The sequence below is a fragment of the Monodelphis domestica genome, chromosome 5 (genome assembly GCF_027887165.1).
Source record: "Monodelphis domestica isolate mMonDom1 chromosome 5, mMonDom1.pri, whole genome shotgun sequence".
In the NCBI taxonomy this organism is placed as follows: Eukaryota; Metazoa; Chordata; class Mammalia; order Didelphimorphia; family Didelphidae; genus Monodelphis; species Monodelphis domestica.
In genome coordinates, this window is record NC_077231.1 from 259182025 (window position 1) to 259202514 (window position 20490).

General features: G+C 36.8%; 1 protein-coding gene across 1 annotated transcript in view; it reads right to left on the reverse strand.

The window, feature by feature from the left end:
- The window catches only part of MYO3A (myosin IIIA), a 274518-nt gene extending 268469 nt beyond the window's left edge, over window positions 1–6049 (reverse strand). The window contains exons 1-2 of the mRNA XM_056800079.1: window positions 5267–6049; window positions 4251–4351 (exon numbers count right to left, since the gene is read on the reverse strand). The gene's annotated coding sequence lies outside the window, so the exon portion shown is untranslated. The remainder of the gene's footprint in view (window positions 1–4250; window positions 4352–5266) is intronic.
- Between the last annotated feature and the right edge of the window lie 14441 nt (window positions 6050–20490).

Consider the following 20490-nt stretch of genomic DNA (forward strand, 5'->3'; position numbering starts at 1 on the left):
TAATCAACAACTTTAGCAAAGTTGCAGGATACAAAATAAACCCACATAAATCATCAGCATTTCTCTATCTCTCCAACCCATTTCATCAGCAAGAATTAGAAAGAGAAATTCCATTTAAAATCACCCTAGGAATACTTGGGAATCTATCTGCCGAGACAAACACAGGAACTATATGAACAGAACTACAAAACACTTTCCACACAATTAAAACTAGATCTAAACAATTGGAAAAATATTAACTGTTCATTGGTAGGATGACTTAACATAATAAAAATGACCATCCTACCCAAACTTATTTACTTATTTAGTGTCATACCAATCGAACTACCAAAGAACTTTTTTATTGAATTAGAAAAAACCATAGCAAAGTTCATTTGGAAGAACAAAATATCAAGAATATCCAGGGAAATAATGAAAAAAATGCAAAGGAAGGTGGCATTGCAGTCAAGCAGTAGTCATCAAAACAATATTGTACTGGCTAAGAGACAGAAAGGAGGATCATTGGAATAGACTTGGGGTATGTGACCTCAGCAAGACAGTGTATGACAAGCCCAAAGAGCTCAGCTTTCGGGACCAAAATCCAGTATTTGATAAAAACTGCTGGGAAAATTGGAAGACAGTATGGAATAGAATAGGTTTGGATCAACATCTCACACCCTACAACAAGATAACCTCAGAATGAGTGAATGACTTGAACAAAAAGAAGGAAACTATAAGTAAATTATGTGAACACAGAATAGTATACATGTCAGACCTTTGGAAAAGAAGGATTTTAAAACCAGGCAAGATTTAGAAAGAGTCACAAAATGTAAAATAATTAATTTTGACTACATCAAATTAAAAAGGTTTTGTACAAACAAAATCAATGTAACCAAAATTTGAAGGGAAATAACAAATTGGGAAACAATCTTCATAACAAAAACCTCTGACAATGGTCTAATTACTCAAATTCACAAAGAGCTAAATCAATTCTACAAAAAATCAAGCTTTTCCAATTCATAAATGGGCAAGGGACAGAAATAGGCAATTTTCTGTTAAAGAAATCAAAACTATTAATAAGCATATGAAAATGTGTTCTAAATCTCTTATAATCAGAGATTTACAAATCAAAACTACTCTGAGGTATCACCTCACACCGAGAAGATTGGCTAACATGACAGCAATGAAAAGTAATAAATGCTAAAGGGGATATGGCAAAGTCAGGACATTAATTCATTCTTGGTGGGGTTGTGAATTGATCCAACCATTCTGGAGGGCAATTTGGAACTATGCCCAAAGGGCGATAAAAGACTGTTTGCTCTTTGTTCCAGTCATAGCACTGCTGGGTTTGTACCCCAAAGAGATAATAAGGAAAAAGTCATGTACTAGAATATTCATAACTGCACTCATTGTGGTAGCAAAAAAATGAAAAATGAGGGCATACTCTTGAATTGGGGAATGGCTGAACAAATTGTGGTATATGTTGGTGATGGAATACTATTGTGCTAAAAGGAATAATAAACTGGAGGAATTCCATGGCGACAGGAATGACCTCTAGGAATGGATGCAAACTGAGAGGAGCAGAACCAGAACATTATATAGAGACTGATACACTGTGGTACAATTGAATGTAATGTACTTCTCCATTAGTGGCAATGCAGTGATCCTGAACAACCTGGAGGGATCTATGAGAAAGAACACTGTCCACATTCAGAGGAAAAACTAGAAATAGAAACACTGAAGAAAAACAACTGCTTGACTACATGAGTTGAAGGGTTATGACTGGGGATGTAGACTCTAAATGAACATCCTAATACAAACACCAACATCATGGAAATAGGCTCTGATGAAGGACACAGTGGAATTGCACATGGGCTAAGGAGAGGTTGGGTGGAGGGGAGAGAGGAAATAGAATATGATTTCTGTAACAAAGGAATAATGTTTGAAACTGACCAAATTAAAAAAATATTCATCATTAGTATTATAAGCGGCAAGAAGTAGAGATTCATAGGCATTTGTTGAAGGTAGAAGTAATAAGATTTTTCAATTAATTGGCTATTTGGGGAGGGGAGGATTCAGGAGAAGGAAGAATCAAGGATAATTCCAAGGTTGTACTCCTGAATAACTGGAAATGTAGTGGTATACTCAATAGAAATATCTCTACATCTTTTATTTGCCATAAGTAAGAACATTTATTTTAAAATACTTCTTGTATTTTAAGAATAAATATTTTTCTCAACCTGAAATATGACACAGATTTAATATTCTATATAGTTATAACACCCTTTCTATTAATGCTTCTCCAAGAGGGAAAAAATCCTATCACCAGCAATATGATTATTAAATTTGTCTTGGAAATTATTTGTAACATTTTAGACAACACACAAGATTTCAATCTTTCCTACCGCATTATGAATGAAGTCATTCACACCTCAGAATATATGATTTGCTGAGGGAAGTCATCTTAGGAGTTATGTATAAATATCAGATAGTTAACTGTGATTTGCTCTATTTCAAATGAAGTCATTTGCATTAGTTTTCTAAACCAAAACAATATCACTCCATTGGAACAAGAATAGAAGATAATGAGAGAGCAGAGCCTCTTTTTATTATTATTAAAATATGGGTAACATAGTAAGCCAAGTTTTTCATAAGAAATTACAACTTGTTGAAGCAACTAAAATAGCCTCCTATGGGAGATGGCAAAATTCCTTTTCCTTTGGAAACAAGCACCACAAGGTTTGGAATTGGCGAAAAGTTCTATACAAGGAATACTAGATCTAAAGTAGGAGTCTCTGGGTTCTTTGTCAACTTTAGAAATAAAACAAATACTTTTAGCTTGATCAGGACAGAAATATTAGGGCCGACCATGTAAAAATGCCTTATTTGGCAAGGAGTATGATGTGTTTCAAATATTATTCTGATAATCATCCTGAGATAGTATTCTTCCCCTTTTTAAATATGGGGAAACTGGTACAAAAGCTAGAAAATAGAACTCTGAAGCTAACAGACCCAAAGTGGAACCCTGCTTCTGACACTTATAAGCTGCATTGCTTTGGGCAAGTCACAGAGAGTTAGATTCTTTAGGTCTCAGTTTCCTCATCTGTAATGGATGATTGTTGAACTCAGCCAAGAAAATGCAGTTTTTAGTCTTTATAACTGGAATAACCTTTTCAATTCTTCTAAATAAGCAACAAAATCTATGTGTATGTAATTTTGGCATCAGTTTTAAAATCTATAAAATGAGAAGGCTTCAATGATCTCTAAACTATCTCTCAAGTTTTAAAAATTTACATCTAGTTATTTTGGTCCTACTTTCCCCTCTAACATTTTCCTTGAAATGTTCACCAATTCACATATTTTGTTCATATCTTTTGATTTGGAGTACTTATTTAATCAAGGTTTTCTTCATTTTGGGGTGTGGGTTTAGGGTTTCATTTTTACAAGGAATTCCAATTCAGGAAATATCTATCAATCAAAAAATTAACAAGCAGTGATATAGCACCTACCCTATATAAAGCACTATGCTAAGTGCTAAACAGATAAAAAGAATCAGAGACAATCCTTGCCCTCAAGAAGTTGACTTTCTACTTCAGGAGACATCATGTACAAAAAAAGTATATACAAAGTAAAGTAATATGGGATAGAAGTACTACTGGCTGGTGTGGAGAGGTGATCAGAAAAGTTCTTGCATAAGAGGTTCTGTTTCAGCTGGACTTTGAATAATGTAGAAGACAATCATTCTGCAGTTTATAGTCTTATTAGAGGATTAATTGAGGCACTAAGAAGTTAAGTGACTTGCCAAAGGTCATCCAGGCAGTAAGTATCAGAGGCCATATTGCCAACCCTTTAACTGTTAGTCCATCCTGCCTAACACCAAAATAAGTTAGGCTATACTAATAAGATTGAAGAAGAAATTGTAGAATATGTTATCATACAAAGAATCTAGGTCTCATGCTACTTAAAGTAAATCAGCTGTTTATTAAAACACAGCCACCTGAATCCTTTTAATTTCAGTTCCTTTCTATAAAAATAGATAAAGAAGTCTGGGAGTAAATTTTGAAATGCCAGACAGGACATCAATATATTTGTTAAGAACCAGTTAACTCTGAAAGCTTAAGTGTTACTAAATTTTCTTATTTCAAAACAATTACATTTTACAAGGCAATGAAAATGAATATGGCAGGAATAATGTGCTTCTTCCTCTAGCTGTCAAAACTTAGCACCAAACCTATCCCATGCCAACAAAATTAGTCAATTTTATCACTTACCTTCAGGAAAGCTTTAAATGAATGCACAATACAGTCCTTAGCTACCAAAATTTTTGAAATAAGGAAGTCAAAGCATCCAGGCTGCCAGCATATCCATTGACCTGTAACATGCAACAGGAAAATCACAATTGCCTTGGAGATAAATATATAGGATGTGGGTAGAGTAATTAGAAGTTACAGTTGAAAAAAACACTTCTAAGGCTAGATTGTAGTTTATTCTTAAACCTTCTGCTTTACAAACACTGCTTTACAAACCCAAACAGCAGCAAACTTATAAACAAAGGGAAGGAAGATTCGCTTTTCATGCAAAGTGAAAACTAAAATGGTCCCATCAGCTAGATCAACATAAACTATAGATTCTTTTAGAGACAAAGGAATTCACTATCATCTCCTGTGCTTAACAGTAGTACCAGGCAGCCAAAATCAAACGGGTTGAAAAAAAAAACAACGGAGTACAGATAATCAATCATCTTACTCCTTGCTCCTCAGTGGCTGGGGTTGGGATCTAAACCAACTAGCAGTTACTGGTTATTCAGCAGAATGCTCTAACAAACTAGAAGTGTCTCCCTAGCTTTGCCAGCCTTTTGTCTCCTCTCCAGAGGACTTTTGGGTTGCTTGTATCTACAGCTAAGATAGTTTGAAAACAATGTCAGTCCACAAGCACATGTTTTTAACGATGCAGTCTTTCTGTTACATGGGCAAATCTTAAATTTAGGGCCAAATGTCGCAGGCTATTCTAGCATGTAGTAGCATCTCACAGTTCAAACATCACAAATACAACTTCACGGTTTGTTTCTTACACACCTGTAAAGGGGTTGGAGGCAGAAGTAACTTTTTCTTGTGCCACTGGCCATGCAGGGCTTCGGGAAGGCTCCAGCCTGTCTAAGATACCCACCCACTTTTCCTAGCACAACCACGCAGCTTTCCCTTAATAGTACCTGGGGACCGCTCAACCTAGGGACATTTCATGGTCCCACCCCGGGACCCCCGCCTTGTCGGCGTTAGAAACAGCTCACCTTCTTACTCACCCGCCGAAAGGGGGTTGGCTTCAGAAGCCTCTAAAAAGTTGCCGGTCAGACAAGCTAGGGCTCAGGCAAGTAGTGGGTGTGGGGACAGGAGGAGCCGAAGAAGTGGCTGCCTCTGGGCTCTCTGCCCGAGTCGAGGCAGTGAGGGAGGGGGCGCTGAAGGCCCAGGAGAGGATAGGGTAAAGGAAGAGGGTTAAGGAGGAGGCTTGGTTCGAGCCAAGGGAGTCCTACGGGTCAAACGGGAGTGTTTCTCTGCCAGGACCCGCCTCTGCTCCAGTCCTAGATCAAGGTTCTGGGGAAGGTTATTATTCTTTGGCCCCGGCAGCTCCGCCCCTTGTGACACCCTGGAGAGAAGTGCTGTGCCCCCGCCATCAGCACCACTGTACGGCTCAGGGGAGGCTAACAGGCACCGTAGGCGTCGGCTGAGTGCCTTGGACCGCAAGAGATTTTCTTTGGCAGCCCAGGCTTCTTCCCAGGCGTGCAAGGAGCCAGAGCCCAAGAGGGCTAGGGGCAGGAGGTGTTTGTCCTGCTGCGCCAGGCGCACTTTTGGAGACGTGTCTTCCTGTATGCTCAGCATTCCCAGCGATTCACCTAGCACACTAGTTGGGGAGGCGCTTTCTGTTCAGGCGCCGATTCCTGCCCAGAGAGAAGAGCGGTGCCCCACTCGGAGCTCCCTGAATTCTATGCGGGCCTGGAGCTCGAAGCTGGAAGAGAAGTTCGGAGGACGCAAAAGATATGTGGCCTGCTGGCTCCTAGGCTTAAAAGGTTTCATCTGTCTAAGGCAAGGGAAAGTGGTGAGATCAGATGCAATTTGGCCACGCACTAAACAAGTTTGGTGTTACAGTGAAGTTGCAAGAGAAACCTATTTGTTCGCTGGAGAATTCCATTCCCTTCCTTGTGCTGGCTCAGAATATGTTCCTCAGCATTTGGGGTCAAAGTACGTGCATGTGTATAGCTATGCAGGCAAGTTTTCTCCCTGGCAGAGGTCTCAAAGGGATGTTGTATAGAGAAGAATATGGATGTAACCAGAATAACTTTAGTTTCCTTTCATAATCAAAATTATCCTCATGAATTCATCTAAAGAATGGCCTCAACAGGGATCATGAGAGGTCACTTGGCAATTTTTAGAACAAGAAGATATTAAAACTAGACCTTAGAGATCATCTAGTCCAAATTCCTCATTATAAAGATGAGAAAAATATGTAGAAAAGTAGCATTACTTGACCAGGGTCATAAGCCCTAGTTTATAGCATGCATGAGGCAAAACCATAAATATTTTGGTTACTAGTGCAGTACTAGTACGTTATATATTGTTGTTCCTCCTTGGTTTTGGAAGGAAACAAATGACATTACCAGATGATATCTTGACTTGCTCCCTAGTTGGATTTAAGTGACAGCAAAGTTGCACAAAGTCATCAGCCTCGTTCTCTCTTCCAGAATAGTTCAAATCCAGTGGCAAGAAAAAGACCAGAATGACTGGTGATAACCTGGGATACAGTGGATGACCTTGGCATCTTCTACATCTAACCAGATTTAAAGCACTTCATGATGCCTGCTTTAGTTGACTTTATGCCTATTGGAATAAATTCTTCTCATCCATCTATTCCATTGGAACAAAGTATTCACATGCTTGGGGTAGATAATCTCCTAACTCACCAACAGGTTTTAGGCCTTTGGTTACCCTCATCCTGATTTAGCCCATATTCCAAGATGTTTTACTGGGGTATGGCCACTGTGCATGCTTCTTCCACCAGTGGTGCTAGTCCTCCTTGAAAGCTCATTATATCTTGGTGTCTCCTTTCTATCCTATTTAAGGACAGCTCAACTTGATTTAACTTTTTTCCTTATATTGTACATTGATATGAATCCCATGTCTTAGGAACATAGGATCATAGATTAATCAATGGAAAAAATCTTAGAGTGAATTGAGTCAACATGCTTAATTTTATAGACGCAGAAACTGAGATCCATAGAGGTTAAGTGACTTGTCCAGAATCACACAAATAGTACATGCCTGAGGAAGTACTCAAACTCAGGTCATTCAGATTCGAAGTCCATTGCTCTACTCACTATACAACACTGTCTTACATTGGTCTTAGTTCTGGTGACTAGAATTAGAGGATAAATATAATTTAATCTTCTCATGGAGTCCATCAAATATTTTAAGATGGCTCTCATGTTGCTCCCCATTTCTTTTTTCCCCTACCAAAGCCTTCACTTCTCTAGACTATATATTTCTATTTCCCAAAAACTTCATATTACATGATTTCTATTCTCCTCATTCACCATTTGGCTGGTGTTTTCTGAACATTGTCTATTTTATCAGTGTATCTTTTAAAATTTGTGAGTCAGGACTTAAAATAATATTTCCAATGTTGTATAACCTATGAATTATTGCATTCTTTTACATGGATTGTATTCTTCTACTAATGACCAAAAAAATTCATTGGCTTTTTAGCAGCTACATCACTATTTATATTGAGAGGGCCAATTCAGAAACTCACATCTCCTATATGAAGAGCTAGCAAGCTAATTCTCTCCTTCCCTATTCTGTACTGCTGGATTTCTAAAATTAAGTAAAGGGATATTTATCCTCTTAATAAAGTTTGCTAAAGTTTATGCTTAATAAAGTTATGTTTTGCTCCATTCTTAAAGAGCATGTAAAGTTATTTTTGAGTCTTGGTTCTGACATGCAAATACACTAGCAGTAGTACCTCCTTAGCTTTCTGTAATCTTTACATTTAAAAAAATGTCATTTAAGTCTTCTCTTATGCTGTTGAAGAATGTTAGACAAAATAAGATGAGAAAGAATTCTCTGGCACATAGAGACCTCATTCCAGGTTGATATTAACATTCAAAGTTATCCACAAAGATACCCTGGGAGATTTTGCCAAATTCCTTGCTGTCATCCAGGCAATTAATTAATGTACATAAAATGCACTCTTGCTGAATTTCAAAATGCCATATAAGTGCTATTGTTATCACATTCAGTCTGATAACCCTACAAGGGTTATCAAGGGGGAACAAAAGAAAGGTTGATTATTTTTGCAGGTTCTCACGATATGTCTAATAATAAAGAATTTTATGAGGGATATAAGTTAATAAGTTTTTAGTTTCTTGAACTCATATTTCTCTATATTATTTTTAAGATCAGGTCATTTGTCTGCCTTAAATTAATAAGCCCTTATAGACTTAGGGATGAAAGGGACCTTCTTTCTCTTTCCTCCCTTTCCTTTTTATATAGGCTATTTTTAAAAGCTATCTCATCAGCAACCCTTCTGTGAAAGCACATTATTTTCTTTAGATACCCCCTCTTTTTCTTTCTCACTGGAATAATTTGTGCTTATCTTGTCAATTTAAGTTTTAGAACCATTTTCTTTGAATTTCTGAAATTGGATTTCTCTGAATCAAGGGTACAATACCCACTCAATATCCATCATTCAAATCCTTTGCTATTAAGAACTAAAATTACATGATCGCTTTCTCTAGAAATGATTCTAGAATAGGATGCATGCCTTATTCAAAAAGAACAGAATAGAATAATAAAATAATAGTAAATTAAGTAAAAAAATTATATTTTATATTAGGAAGATAAATGTCCATTAAAATTTAAAGACAAGTAGAAACAGGCATTTCATAAGAAATCATTGGTATTTCTTATATGGAACTCACTGACCAACTTAGATTTAAAAATTTAAAAAAATCCTTAGAGGAATAGAAGCAGGGACAGGCAGCTGGGGAATATTCTAAAAGAGTAAAATAGTCCTATGAGAACAGTGCCAGGAGCACTAAAGTCCAGAAAGTGTTATATCTGGCAACAAATACTGTGGAGAGCAGAAAATGGTTCATTTGGCCATGTTGGGGGTAAAATTAAGGATTTTTTATTAAAATTAAGGGAATTAAATAAGGGTCATTGTTGCAAGGAATATAGGATGATAATTGACAAGACTATGAAGACTGAACTACTCAACTCTTTTTTGCTTCAGTTTTCTCTGCCACAAAGAAAGACCTTTACACTTGGAAGGATAATACAAAAATGACTAATATTGTTAAAATAAAAGAGGAGTAAAGAAAGGGTAAGAGACAAGCTAGCCACCCTTAATGAGTAAAAGTCAATGTTGGAGACAAACTTCATCACAAGGTACTGACAAAAATCAACAACTGGAACGTGATCTCTCAAAGACTGTGGTGAATTGGAAAGATGTCACATGACTGGATAGTGGCAAATGTATTGATTTTCATAAAAGCAAAGACAGTTGAATCTACTAGTTCTAGGCTAGTGATCTTGATTCTGGTTTCAGTGTTTCTACAAATTTATCCAAATCAGGTAAGCTATGTGTTGTAGCCTATTTTGCTCTTTTTAAAATCCTGACCTTGTCTTTAAATATTCTGTCCAGTCTTGTGGTATTGGTAATTATAGCAAGTATGCCATTTATGACTTCACTAAAATCAGTATTAAATATACTAAAAAGAACAGGGCAAAAGAATTCAAGGAGTCAAAATTAGAGACTTCATTCAAGCTGATACTAACATACCACTGACTAATCTTTGGGATCAGTCATTTAGCAAGTTCCAAATCTATCTAAGAATATTTTCACTAAGCTTTCAACTTGTCTATGAAATGATAATCACATATCATGAAATATTTTGTCCAGTTCTGGGCTCAGAAATGAACATACCCTGCCTATGACATTCTCATGATCTCTTTATCTAGTTATTTAATCAAAAATAATAATAAATAAAGGAAATAATGTTAATCTTAGATGACTTCTTTCTGATGATGAAGTCATGTGGCTTTTGGTAATCATTACTTCCCTTTATACATTTCCCCAACCATTTCCTTTAATAATGGAATATAGAATTTTGTAGAAACACTGAAACCAGAATCAAGATCACTAGCCTAGAACTAGTAGATTCAACTGTCTTTGCTTTTATGAAAATCAATACATTTGCCACTATCCAGTCATGTGACATCTTTCCAATTCACCACAGTCTTTGAGAGATCACTTTCCAGTTGTTGATTTTTTTTCAGTACCTTGTGATGAAATTTGTCTCCAACTTTGACTTTTACTCATTAAGGGTGGCTAGCTTGTCTCTTACCCTTTCTTTACTCCTCTTTTATTTTAACAATATTAGTCATTTTTGTATTATCCTTCCAAGTGTAAAGGTCTTTCTTTGTGGCAGAGAAAACTGAAGCAAAAAAGAGTTGAGTAGTTCAGTCTTCATAGTCTTGTCAATTATCATCCTATATTCCTTGCAACAATGATCCCATTCCCTTATTTAATCCCCTTAATTTTAATAAAAAATCCTTAATTTGAAAAGGGATTTGCATGTGTATCTAGATTTAAAATTTAACTTCACAAGTACATAAGAGGTAAGATTACCAACTAACATGAAAAAGATTTGTTTTTTCAAGTTGAATCACAAATTCAATATAAGTCAAAAGTATGGCATGGCAAACAAAAACGCTAATGGTAATTTAGAAAACAGCAAGAAACAATAGTATCGATATGAAGGGAGGTTAATAGTCCTCTGCTCTAGTTAGACTACATGTCAAATGGTGCGTTTAGTTCTCAGAAGCCCATTTTTAAAAGGACATTGACCAGTAAGAGAATGTTAAGAAGATGTTGAGAGAAATAGAGACAGTGCTATATGGTGACTACTCTCTACCTTGATATCTAGGTTCTATGTCTCCTGATGATACAAAGGTACCAAAAATAGTATTTTTACTGGACACCTGTTATTCTTGGTCTTTCTCCATATGACCATACTATTATCTTTTCCTATATATGTCATGATTTATACATTGAAATTCACTCACATCCACTATGTGCCCCCTAAGAGATATCTATTTAATATTGTTTGGACAATATTATGTTCTGTTTTTTATAGCATAAGATACCTGAGAACAGGAATCAGTACCTCACAGAAAGCAATGATAGGCATAAGACAACCAGGGCACATAGGCACAAAATGACTTAAGCATGATTTGATATCTTAACTTATTACTGCTGGTATAGTCAATTGAGAAGTTAATATTGAAACCCATTTGGAATATAGATGAGTGAATGAATGAAGCTCTCCTTAAGCACTTAATTTGCAAAGCACTAGGATTATAAATGGAACTGAAAGTCAGTTCCTGATCTCAAAGAATTGTACTTGAATGGAGAAGCCAACATATATGGAAAATTTCAGTATTAAGTAAAACATAAAAGAGTTTTTGCAGAATTGATAACTAGTCATGTTATATTTACTTTCTTTTAACACTATCCTATTGAAAAGCTGAGTTTGATCTTTCTGATGGTCTCCCTCTGATGTCCCTCTCTCACCACAGTATAATCACAAAGTCAACAAACATTTATTAGGAACCTACTATGTTCCAGGCACCATACCAAATACTAGGGAGTCAAAGAAAAGGCAAAAACCAGTCCTTGCTTCCTCTGAGCTTACAGTCTAAGAGCCAAGTCCTCACTCCCCTGGCTACTCAGGTGATAGGAAATGGAAAGATGCCAGCTGGCATCACTGCAGACTTTTTAACATTCATGAATTCAGTGCTAAAAGAAAGAAACACAAGGAAGAAAGTGGTTCAAAGACCTCGGTTTGGGCACATTTTATTTAATTCACAATTTAAATGCAGAGGTAGTGGCCCCTGCTGCCATTATATTGGGGGTAGAGAAGGTCTATCCTCCATCCCTGGGTGAAATATTTTGTCACCTAGAGAACTTCAATTCAATAAGGGCCATCAACAGGAAGCCACTTCTTCTACCAAGACTGGTATCAATTACAGATTCTTCTGTGAACTATAGACCAGCCCCTAAAAGTTTTGGCTTGGTCCTTCAGAAGTAAAGTTTATTTGCATATATTCTGGGGAAAGAGTAGTATATATATATATATATATATACATATATATATATATACATATATATATAATATGATTACGAAAACTCTCTTAACAGTGTCAGGGGCAGAAGGGAAAAGAGCTCCATTATAAATGTTGTAGACACAACACTAATGCCTATATTTTCCTAGTTCAGGGTTGATGGGATAAAATTAGGCACTTACAAGTCTTTGAACATACCATAAAGGAGGAGGTTTACTTTGCTCTAATATAGCAAGGATTTAGTGGTTCTCTTTGAGTGTAAAGGACAACAATTATTCCTTCTGTGGATTCTGATGGAAACACAATGATATACATCACTGCAGATGGTGTTTATGAGTTGTTATGTCCAAAAGTTTTCATTACCCAATTGTTAGTTATCACTTAATGATCTTTTCCGCATTTAGCCAGTCTGATCCTTGGATGATAGATATTCAGTTCACAGCTGGGACCATAATTGAAATCTTTCCACTTTGGTAGTACTCATTATACCTTTTGCTCCACTGGCAGTTTTGGGGAACCCTGACTCATTCCCATGTGATGCTGGGGCAGCAGGGTAAAATGTAAAAAAAAAAATGAGATACCCTTTTAAAGCTAACTTTTTAAAAGGATGCTAGAGCTCTGTTTATGGTCCTAGTACCTGAATTGGTTGATCCTAGATGGCCTTTCATTCAAAACTTGGAACCCAAACTAATCTTTAAGTCTTCCACATATCTAATGACTTCTTTGTCTAGAATATCCAGGAGGGCATTCTTCTTTAATGGTGTCAGTTATCTTCCCTGTACTACACTGTAATTGTTCCAGGCAGAAGCAGCCAGAGACAGGACTAACAGACAATGTGAAATTACTGCACTTTTTTCTTAACCTAATCATAAAAAATCAGTATCTTTTAATATTCTTTTGGAGCCCTAGATTCATGACTAATTCCTATGAACATTGTACATAGAAAAAGTGGCCTTCACCTCTGGAGACTCATAAATAAATTTCTATCATGTTGTTAACTGACAGGATACATATGAATGATATAAATGGACCTTTTCCTTTTGAAAAAAAAACCTTTAATCTAACTTTATATATAGAAACTGGGAAGCTTTACGTCAGAGCTTCTTAACCTTTTGGGTGTGTTTTGGACATCTTTGTTAGTCTGGTAAAGATTCTTCTCAGATGAATGTTTTTAAATACATGAAATAAAACACATAGAATTACAAAGGAAACTAATTATATAAAATATATTTATCAAACATTCTTAAAAGAACACGAATCCCAGATTAAGAACTCTTACCTTAGAGATACATCTTTATTGTTCCCTTTCAAAGTTAGATTTAACTAAGACAAGGGATCTGGCTCTGACTCTTAGAAGGTGGCATAGCCAATATTTTTTAGAAACTATCATGTACTGTACTGAGTGTGTGGGATATTAAGAAAAAAACCCCAAATCTTACACTGATATATGGGGGAAAGGTAGACACAAATAAATAGAATACATATGAACATATTATAAAGGGGGAAAAGAATCTTAGAATGAGGAAAATTGTATTTTAAGCTGGAAGGAATAGAAAAGACTTCAACAGAGGGGGTACTGGTATCTTGAGTAGGAAAGGAAGAAAAAGATTTCAAAGAGAAGAAAAATATCTAGTCTGAAATAAGGGAGTACATAAAATGAATTAGCATGAAATCAAGCTGGGGAGATCATCAGGAAGCAGGGTGTGGAAATAGCTAATATGTGGCATTTGAATTTTGTCCTTTAGCAAGGGAGAGATAGAAAGAGACTCTGTGCAAGAGAATGACATATTTAGTACATTAGGAATATTATTTTGAAAGCTCTTTGAAGGATAAATTGGAAACCAAAGAGACTGGAGGTATGGAGACAAATTAGGAGTTTGTTATAATAGCCTAGACATGAGGCAATGAAGACCAGAACTAGGGTGGTGGACAGGTGAGTGGAAATAAGGGGGATGAATATGAAAGAAATTATAGTGGTAAAGATGACAGAATCTTGTAATTAATTAGATATGGTGGGTGATGATAGTGACAGAGAGGAATGAGTCAAAGATAATGCCAGTAAATGGGAGGATGAGGGAGCCAAATAAGAGGTTGAAAGGAAGGGGAACTTTGGGAAAGATGATGATTCTTGAGGGATATTTCTAATCTTCTTCTCATGAGTCATTCACTATAGAGTTTAAGGGGATGGGTCTGCATCCTTGATTTTTGTTTTAAACCCTTACTTTCCATTTTAGAATCAATAATGTGTATTGGTTCAAAGGCAGGATATTGGTAAGGGCTAGGCAATAGGGGCTAAATGACTTCCTCAGAGTCACAAAGCTAGGAAGTGTCTGAGGCCAAATTTGAACCAATGACCTCCCTATCTCTAAGCCTGGCTCTCAATTCATTAAGCCACTTTGCTGTCCCCTCCTAGACTTTTCTAAAGGACAGGTATGAGGTTCTTCTTGGTCCCCTATAACTAGGGGATGCCTCAAAGATGGTTAGCCACAAAACTGGGAAGAAGGTTGCTGCCCTCATACTTTCTGTCTCTCTGGAGTGTGTAGCTTAGGATGCAGGCAATGCACACACACACACACACACACAAACATATTTTAATACCTTTCAAAATAAGGGGAGAAATCTTTCCCCCTCTAACCTTCGGTGCAATGATGACCAAACATATGACAATGAAATAATTTGCTAGTTTATGTTATTCTGAGACTGTATCTCAAGTCTTTGGCTTCCTCTTCTGACTACTCTTTTTCTTAGCATAGAGAATGGGGAGTTATCCTGAGCTGGAGGTTTTTAGCGTTAGTGGTGACATTATAATTTGGAGAGGATGAGAGCTCCTTGGTCAATAGTCTGATTTCCCAGTAGGAAGTGATCACAGTAAATTCTCAGTGGAGAAGATATCTAGCACCAAAAAGATACTACAGATGAAAAGACTAATAAAAGCCCAAGTCATGCTCTCACCTGCCAGGAGATAAGATTTTTTCATTGTAAAGACTGTTTAAATCAGAGGTAAAAGTGAAATGTCTTTTTCAGATATCTGCTGGATATCTTTACCTCCTAGGAGTAAAGGAGGGATGGGCTGTATTATTTTTTAAGCTTTTGTTAATGTATGATAGGAGTCTTTCGTGTATCAACTAAATATCTGATAATGGAGGGGAAAAATCTGTCCTAAACCTTTTCTATGTTGTACTTTTAGTATCTTCCTAATTATGTCTTGGGAAAAAATGTAGACACGAGCCATTCCCAAGCTGTATTGGAAGGTTTTTTTTTCCCTATTCTGTTCTACTCTAGGGTGGGTCATAATGGGCCAGATAGCACAATTAACACCAGTTCCTTCCCCTGAGAGGTCAAAGTCCCCAAGAATTGAACCTGGTTCAGATGAGCATGGAGTAAGGCTTCCTACAGGAGATGATTTTCTCCTTCTCTTGCACCACAGATCTTACACCAGTACTGGGCACATTAGACTTGAGATGCCAATGGAACATGGAGTTGGAATTATTATCCAGGTATCTGAGAGGCGTAGCAGCAGACTGAAGATCTTTCTTTTGGGGGCAGGGTAGGAGGACACTTCTAAAAAGCAGTTGTTCCAGGCAGATTCAGTGTATTCTCTCTCAACTGACCTCTTGTCAAACCCAAAAGATATCTAGAGCATCAAAAGAGCAACTTCAGATCTCAAAGAGTCTCATTAGAAATCATTTGAAGATTTAGAGAAAATTGAATAAACAAACGCAGGTCATTTTTATGAAAATTCCTATTTTCTAGCAACCTGATGTGAATTTTATATTTTAAGTTCCTTAAAATAGGAGCTTAGAGGAGCTGTCTTTTGTTTCTTTTTGTATTCTCAGTGCTTGGAACAGTGTCTAGCACATAGAAGGTGCCTAATAAATCTTGATTGATTGATTATGACTTTCTAGTCAGGGCTTTTCATGACTTCTGGCTTTTACACTTTGTGAATAGGGAAGAAGAGAAAGGGACAGAAAAAGGGGATCAAGAGAAGAAATATTGTTCAACTCGGTTGTAACAATAACAACAACTAAACTCAGTACCATGAGGATTTGAGGGATTCCTAGATATTAATTAATTACTGTATAATATAAACCACTAAAGATAGTTTCATTTATTTTATTAGTATCTCCAGGGTCTGGCACAGCTACTGGCATTAAGTAGTATTTAATAAATGCTTATTGATTGATAAAATGCTTTGGAGGTGTGACTTTAGATGCACTTATTTTTATTTGCACATTCCCCTAAAACAATTATATGTTTGAAACAAGCAATCAATACCCAAGTAATTATGTTCCATTGGAGAAGGAAATAGCAAACCACTGTAGTATATTTGCCAAGAAAATCCCAAGTGAGATCACAAAGAGTCAGATATGTCTGAAATTATTTCACAACACAAACACAATTATGCTATAAGGTAGAATATGATTAGAGCAAACAAGGGATCTAGATCAATGGGTATTAGAAATGTGAAGAAAGAGAGAACACTTCTTCAAGAAGGAAGTGACCCTTGAGGTCCTGGACCTTGAAGGAAAAGAAAGATTTCAACCAGTGAAAATTGAGAGAATGGATTACTTAAACACACACACACACACACACACACACACACACACACACACACATACACTTGCATTGGACATTCTTTTAAAGTGTCCACTTGGTAGGAATGGCCATGAGATATTCAAATAAAGACATCTCAAGGGGTTTTCCTTTTCTTCTGAACCCTTTTTAATATACCTACTGAGCCAAATGCAGATTTCACAATTTACAATTGTCCATGTCATGCCATTTGTTCCTGGTTAAAAAGCATCAGTTATGTGATGCAGGTTTTCCTGGTAGTACTAAATTATACATTGGTCTAAAGCTGAGGTAAACTGATCCTATGGAGTTTGTTTAAATATTTAGATTGCCAATTAGGGTAATGGGCAGCAGGACCTGTGTCAGATCTCCCTGTAGGGCCAGAGCCAAATATTGAGGCAGTGGGGAATATATTTGCAAGGGGGAAAAATCCCAACGAAACACTCATCAAATAGGAATTTTCTTTAACTTCATTTTTTGACAAATCCATTATATTTTTCTAGTGATTGGCATCATTTCCAGGATTACACCAGTGATACTCCTACTGCCACTATTATATGCAAAACTTTTCATCCCTACGTAGGTTACATTGGGACACTTATTACAGGCCCCTCATTTGTGGGACTTCTGAAGTATTGTTACAGGCTAATGATCAAAGGATGCAGTTATGGGGTGGGGAGGGAAGATGCCTCCCCAATCAGGTGCTAAAAATGATGTGAGGCTTATATGTTAGCAATGACTCATATTTTTATAGTGCTTTATGATTTATATCTTGCTCTTACTGCAATGATTCTGTGAGGAAGGAAAGGCAAACAACAATAATGATAACAAACATAAGTAAATGGTGGCTAGTATTTATTTAGTATTTGAAATTTTACAGAGGACTATACAAATACTATTTTACTCTATCCTTACCACAAACCTTGGGATGCAAGGGTTATTATTCTCATTTTTAAGATGATCAAACTGAGGCAGACAGAAGTAATATGACTTTCCCAGGCATATAACTAAGTGAGCATCTATTTGAACTCACATCTTGATTCTAGGTTCAGAGCTCTAACTATAAATTATGCTACCTTGTTGTTTCTATGACTATTTTTACCCACTTTTTCAAGAGGAGGAAAATGAGGCTCAGTCAACATGAATCTACTAAGGGCTTAAGCGTTGGGGGTACCAAGAAAGGCAAAAAACAATTCCTGTCCTCAAACAGCTTATTTTCTAATGGGAGGAACAATCTATAGATAACTAAGTATATACAGATTACATACAGGGAATATTATATTTAGAAGATAATCTAAGAAGGAAAGATACTAGCAACTTGAGAGACTAGGAATAAAGCTCTTGTAAAAATAGGATTTCAATTGTTTTTTTTTTTGAAGGAAGTAAAATATGACAATCAATACCAAGATACAGAAATAGGAGACTGACTATCCTATGCAGAAATAGCAAATAGGTAGCATAAATTCATCATATACTACATAGAAGGGAGTAAAATGTAAAAATATTTTAAAATGCAAACTGGATGATTTTGTATCTGATCCTAGATATAATAGGGAGCCACTGGAAAATGTTGAGCAGGGGAATGACATGGTCAGACTTATGCTTTAGGAAAATCCTTTGGTGGCTGAATGAAGGATAGAGTGGAATAGGGAGAGATTTAAGGCAGAGAGATGAGTTAGAAGGCTATTGTAATAGTCTAGGATGGTCCCTGTGCAAGTGGAGAGGGGCATCTATGAGAGATGTCATGAAGTTCTGTAGAAATGTTAAGATTTGACAAATTAATTGTTTATCAGGAGGGAGAGTGAGGTGTAGAGTAATAGCCAATTTGTGGCCAGGGTCACTATCTGCCATCTTGGGGAAATGTAATGAGATTTGTTTGGGACATGTTCAGTTTGAAATGATTTGGGGGACATTTAATTCAAGATGTCCAAAGAGCAGTGGCGATGTGTGACTATAGTTCAGAAGAGACCCTAGCATTGGGTGGAATCATCTGCCTAGAGATTGACCTCCTAGGAGGTGATGAAATCCCAAATGAGATACTGTGGAAGAAAAAGAGGAGAGGACCCAGGACAGAGTCTCAGGAGTTAGTGGATATAGCATGGATGAAAAAAATCTGCAAAAGAAATTGAGAAAGAGCAGTCAGATATGTAGGAAGAAAATCAGGAGAGAACATTTTCAGACAAAAACTAAAAAGGAGAAAGTATCCATGAACAGAAGGTGATCTGTGATGTCAAATATTACAAAGAGTTTTTAAAAGGGTAAGAATTGGGAAAAGACATTTGATTTGGCAGTCGAGGTCATTGGCAACTTTGCTGAGGGCAGTTTCAGTTGAATGCTGGGATCAGAAGCTAGATTACAAAGGGTTTAGAAGAAAGTAGAAGAGAAGTGAAGGCGCCAAGAGTATACAGACAGCTTTCTCAAGGAATTTAGCAATGAAAGGTAGGGGAGATAGAAGGCAGGATGATAGCAGACAGGGACAATCAAAGGAAAACAGGGTTTTGCTTGTTTTTGTTTTATGGATGAAGGAGGCATGGGTGCATTTTGTAGTCAGAAGGAGACAAGGAAAGGGCCAGTAGACAGAAACTAAAGATAAAGACCCATGATCTCATCAGTGTGGAAAACTCCAAATATGTCTACAGACTTCACTAATGGGGATCACTAGGCAACATTCTGTATCTTAGAGAGTTGCTAAATGCATTAATTGTCTCAGGTTACAGGGATAGTAAGTTTCAAAAGTCAGGCTAAACTCAGATCTTCTTAACTCAAGGCCAAAAGCTCTAGTGGCCAGGCCAGGCCAGGTGGCCACTCAACATTTAAGAGACATATATCTTTTTAAGTCTGTTGCATTTTTGTAAAGAGATTTTTTCTCAGGTAAGCAGGCAAATGGCCAATAGTAATTCTGCCTGCATTTGTATATAGTTGACAGGGTTAGCGGGGAGACACTGTCCTATAGAGTTTGATTGGAGAGGAAAGAAATTCCCAAAGCATTGTGGTCCTCTTCCTCAGCCTCCCACAGTACCTAAAATTCCCAACATAAATTTCTTTTTCCTTTAGGAATTGCAGATCCCCTAGAAAAATGATAAAGAATGGGTAATAGATTAAATTATTATTAGCCATTAATCTTCCAGTACAGAATAAATTTTCACTTTAGTTATCAGATAGTAGGACTCTGAAAGATGAGAACAATTTCCTTAAATTCTCTGTTGGATTGGAGGTGATACATTGAAAAAAAAAAGGTACCACCAAAGAGATCACAATAGTGAGATGAGGAAAGTACTGAGTACTTACAGGGAGGAGATGCCAAAAGATAAAGGAGAAAAGGGATTAAGTGTCTATTAAGCACCTACTATGTACCTAGCACTCTGTTAAACACTTTACAAATGAGAGGTAGATGCTATTAAACTGAGGCAGACAGAAGTTAATTGTTTGTTTGTTTGTTTTCCCTAGGATTATAGCCCTGGTAAGTGCCTGAAGTCAAATTCAAACTCAGATCTTCTTGACTCTAAACCCACTGTGCCATCCAACTGCCTAGATGTTAGAAGAGAGGACGATAATTTTCTGCTTAAATGGCAATGGAGGGTGGAGGGGACATCAATAATGCAGGGTAATTAAAACATGTTTCCCTACTTTGCACCTTTGCCCTGATGTGACAGGAGTCAGCCTCAGGAGTCAGTATGCTGAAAGTCATCTTGGGGAATGATTTTTTTTTCTCTTGAGTCTAATTTCTCATCTGAAAAATAGAAATCCTAATATGGGGGGAGAG